Here is a 5,300-nt window from a genome sequence, read left to right as displayed (position 1 = left end):
ATGTCCTTAAACACCCAAAAGGGAAGTATAACCAAAGATTAAAGGGGCCAATATAATTTCATAAGAGCACACATATATATATAACTAAAAGTTACTTGACAAACAGCAAAGTGATTTACACTTTGGTGACTCTTTTTCTTGGATTTTTGTCTCCTCCCCCCCTCCTCTTACCCATCCCCCTTCCTCCTGCTCTTCCTCTTCCTTCTTTCTTCTCCACCTCCTCCTTCTTCTTGACATACCTAAATATACGTATCTAGAAAATAAATATATTTTTTGTGCTTGTCCTATGCATGTACAGGAAGGAATAGAGATGATTTTCATTAAAAAATCATTAGTAGCTAGATGTGAAGGTGCATGTTTGTAACTTCAGCACTCAAGAAACTGAAGCAGGAAGATTACAAATTTTGAGGCCGTTTGAGTTACGTAGTAAAATCTGGCCTAAAAATAAGTAACTGAAAAACATTTGAACAACTATTAGGACTTTACTGAAAAATATTTTAACAAATCTTAGGACTTTATCTTGGCCTTAAGCCCTGAGGTAGAAAATAACCTGGTAAAGCTTATTTATTCATGAGGGATCTCTTCCCCTAGGTGACCTATTAACTACTTTTTTTAAATTACTCTGGGAAAATTAATCTTATTCCAAGAAACCACTCAGCATGGATTGAAGTCACACTGGCCTTTCTGTTTTTATTTTTCGCTTTTTTGGTGCCTTCTGTTTTGCTACTTAGCTACTTATTTTGTACTCTTGAGTCATATTAAATATATCCCTATAGTAGGGGTAATTTTTCTGAAGATGCTGTCATTTCATATCTGCTAGAGAACAGGTGGGTGAGAAAGGTAGGCAGAACAGATTCAGTCACCATGTTGAATTTCATTAACCAGAATTTTTTCTTTTCAGTCACCATGTGTAATTTTATTATCCAGAATTTTTTTTTTTTTTAAAATTTTTGTGTGTGTGTGTGTGTGTGTGTGTGTGTGTGTGTGTATGTGTGTACATGAATGCTACAGTGCATATGTGACGGTCAGAGAACAATTTACAGGATTCAGTTGTCTTCTTCTACTATGTGGGTTCTGAGGTTAAAACGGCTCATCAAGCTTGGTGGCAAGCACCTTTATGAGCTGAGCCATCTTGCCAGCCCATAATTAAGATTATTTGATAAATAAAATCATTTCAGTTTGAAATGACCACTGTGCAGAGTAGAAGAGGTGTTAAGAGGAGAGAGTTATTCACAGTAGTTGGAAAACACTGCAAAGAACAAAGGGAGCCTCTTGTATTTAAGACTGAGAACCATACTGTGAGATTAGGAATGAACCAGGAGGCACACATAAATATTAATAGTATTAATAGTGCTGGGATATTTAGATTTAGCTTTGGATTCAGACTAGTTTGACAGTAAATTCACTAGAATTGATTTGGTCTTGGCTATAGAAGACAACTTTGGGGACCAAGCAAATACAGTACATAAACCAGGAAGTGTGCATCAAAGAAGCAAAAACTGTATACTTTTGCGCCTACAAAGACCATTTAATCAATCATAAAAAATAACTGAGGAGAACAAATCTGAAGTGATTACTTGAATTTTCTCAGATGGACCCATCTTTCTGGAATATCTAAAGAACCTTGATTTTTAGTTTGGATCATTTTTGTTGGTAGAGTCCTTTCTTTCATTCACTGACGATCTCTTCAGTTTCTGTTATGTTCCCACTATTTGCTAAGTGATGAACGTGCATGGTTTGTATGTATGGTGTGGAAGATAGAAACAGCCAGAGCCTGAACAGCCTGGATGGAAGGGTTGAAAAAAGGAGGAATGCTCTTCAGGGAAATGGCACATTAGAAAATAAGTGGAAAAAGTGGGGGTTCTAAATTAAAGGCCTGCCATTTTCTATTCATCAGGGTTTTGGTCAAATGTTTTTTGAGAAAGAAAACTCACGGTTTGTCCTTGTGTGAATAATTTGTCTTTCTAAAGGCTTTTGCTCGTTGTGTGGGTAGAACCATTTCAAATTCTAAAAAATATGAATGAGTTTTAAAATGTTTCCTGTGTCTTTGTATTTGGGCATGTTAATCTCCACTCTCAGAACTTCAGGGGATTTTAAAAAATATCATCACTTTTTTTTCTTTTTCTTTTCTACGTGACTCTTTTTAATGTCTGCCTTGCCTATTTTTGCTCATTTTCTCAAGCTTTTGTTTTTCTTTCATTTTTTTTCTTTTTTAGGGAGAGTTTTAAGTAGTCCAGGCTGGCTTTGAAGTCTCTTATGTAGTCAAGTCTGACCTTGGATTCCTCATCCTTCTGCCTCCACCTCCCAAGTTCTGAGATTACAGGCACATGCCACCATACCCAATATATGAAGTGCTGGGATTCAAACCCAGGACCTCATGTTTGCCAGGCAAGCAGTCTGCTAACTGTGCTATATTCCCTGTCCTGTAATTTCTTATTTCTTATTTCTTCTCTTTATATGTTTCCTTTACCTTTATCCTTCAAATTATCTCATTTTATACAATCGCTCAATATGTCTAAGGAATTAATTTGGATTAATTTAGCAAGTGCTTGTTGGCTTCCCAAAACAGACATTGTGCTGTCTAAAAATATCCCATGATCTGAGGATGAAAGTTCAGATAAACAATGCAGGAAGTAGTCTTCTAGTGCTTAGAAATAGAGGAGATAAATTATACACAAGCTGTTCTACATACAGTAGTGAAAGATTCTGCACTAAGTATAAAATGCTATGGGAAGGTGGGTGGGGGTAGGGGTAAGGTTCCTTTTTTCTCTAGCTGAGAGAATCAAGGAGGCTTCTGAGGCTTTTAAATAGGAATGTGAACATGGGGAGTATTTCAGAAAAGATGAATATTTTATTAGGAAGGAGAAAAAGTTTTAAGAGATGGTGATGCCGCTGATTTGGCTGAAGGTAATCATGAAATACTGAGACAGTGCTGGTGGCTGGAGGATCTTTGGTAACTTGATTGTTCCTTGGCCAAGGGGGAATAATCATCCAATTAGGAATGATTTGAGCAGTAAAGAGGCATAACTAGTGTTATAAAAATTAATGTGCTATGCAGAGAGCTGGAGGAGTACAAGCTGGCTGTGGATTTGGATTTTGCAGGCCCCTCCTATTTCCGCATTTCTGTATGGTTAATCATTGCTATGTATCATTTGTCACTTCTGGTCTCTTGTTTCCATAGTTCTTAGTTTTGGGTCTTAAAACTGTCTCCCTAATCTCATTTAATCCCAACTGGATGACAAACAAAACACGGAAAAAACTGACTTTCTTTTTTCTCTTAGCCAAACTGAAGGATGCCTGGTGGCTTTTTACTTGGTTTTGGGATTTTCCTTTCATGTATTTGATACTGACATGATCGAATGAAAGAACAGTAAGAGGCAAAAATAATTTAATATATCTCATCGATAACCTAATGCCATACAATTTATTGACAGTGTAGCTGCCCAAAGAATAGTTTTTGATTACTAGGACAGTTAAAATCCTCCTGTTAATATTCAAGCATTCATTTTGTGGCAACAAAAAGTTACTATATGACATCTAATTTGTATCTTTTATATTCATTTCATTTCCTCTCTAGATTAAAATCAATATGTAAAGTAAGGGTAGCTAATACTATATTTATTGTTATTTCATTAATTTCTGATTTTCCAGAATTTTGTGACCAATTGCTTCTATTCTGACTGTAATGAAACACTCAGTTCTCCTCTTTATTGTCAAAAATCATTTTTGAGAGACTTTTTCTGTATTCTTTTCTCTCATTTTGTTCATAATTGTACAGCCTCAATAGAAGTGGATGTGTGCATGGGATTAAAACACAGCCTTGGGCATGCTAGGAAAATACTATACTATTGAGTTACACCCCAGACATCAACAGACTAGCTCGCTGAACCAGGCTGGTTGCTAGAATCTGCAAAGCAAGATCTGGATGTAGGAGAAGGCTGCTCTTTTGTAGAGAACTGCAACCACTGACAACTCAATACCTGCAGAGATTAAGTCAGAAGACTAAGTGTCCTTATCTTTATCTTTCTGTCCCCTAGCCTCCCATCTCTCTTTGGTGTCTCCCATTGACAAAAATCAGTCAACAGTTGGGGAGCAAGAGGTACCAGCTCATGACTCCTTAAAGGGCAATGTCAGTGATACAAGGAAGAGCAAGTGGGACAGTGTACCAACAAAGCCAGTAGAGTAAGTTTTGGGAAGCTATATATGGGAGCCCTAGTAATGTCATATGATTTGTCTAGCTGTGTTTTCTTTTTTTCTTTTTCTTTTTTTTAGAAGAAGAATTTCATTACAGCTTTAACATACTCAATAACAATTTCCAGAGCAAACATACATCTCTTTCAAAAGTGCCTATAAAATTTTTAGGTTCACAGTTGAATTAATACAGTTATACAATATTGAACTCAGCATAAACCCTGTAAGACATAAAATTGAGTTTTTAACCTTTAAAGGAGATCCCCATTTCATTTTAAAATATACTGTTTCTTACAGAAAGACTCATTGTTTTTTTGCTAATAACACTTATTCTTTAGTTAATACTATTATGCTTTATTGGAAAATTTGCCTTTGTGAACTGGCACCTTCTAGCAATTTCTTCAATGTTGTCTATTCCCTAAAACCTTAGCTAGATTTGCACATTTCTCTATGTCTTTTGACTGATCTCTCATGCTTCCTAACTCTGCTTCATTTGTGATCTTCAGATATAACTTCCATTTTATCAAATTCTGTCTTTAACTATACTTTCTCTGCTATTATTTCTTTTGTCTTCAAATTTTAATTATTTTATTTTAAATTTCTAGGAGCTTTATTTTTTAAAGTGCATCCTTCTTTAGCCTTTGCATTTCATTTTCCCATTTATATTTTAATTTTATACTTATTAAAAATGTTAAACACGGGCTGGAAAGATGACTCAGTAGTTAAGAGTACTGGCTGCTCTTGCAGAGGACCCAGGTTTGGTTCCTAGCACCTATTTGTGCAATGCCCTTGGAGGCCAAAAGAGGTCATTGGAACCCCTGGAGCTAGAGTTATGGGAAGTTGCTAGTTGCCATGTGGGTGTTGGGAACCAAGTCTGACTCCTTTGCCACAACAGCCAGTGCTCTTACCACTGAGTCATCACTCTAGCCTCAATTTTCCCATTTTTAGTAAGTCTTGAATGTAGAATGGGAAATGAGATTCTTGTTATTTGCTTTATAGATGGGAACAATATTTGGAATCATATGTCAAGTGAGTCTTACTGTATAAATTTATTAAGTTCTAAATCATCACAGTAATGCCCACATTTTCACTGAACTATTTTTTTAAAC

General features: G+C 35.9%; 1 pseudogene; it reads left to right on the top strand.

Annotated features, from left to right (window-relative positions):
* LOC103740527 overlaps positions 1-5,300 on the top strand; it is a 10,676-nt pseudogene that overhangs the window by 2,319 nt on the left and 3,057 nt on the right.

The sequence above is a fragment of the Nannospalax galili genome, unplaced genomic scaffold (assembly GCF_000622305.1).
Source record: "Nannospalax galili isolate Female #2095 unplaced genomic scaffold, S.galili_v1.0 scaffold999, whole genome shotgun sequence".
NCBI lineage: Eukaryota > Metazoa > Chordata > Mammalia > Rodentia > Spalacidae > Nannospalax > Nannospalax galili.
This window is presented reverse-complemented; position numbering and strand designations above follow the sequence as displayed.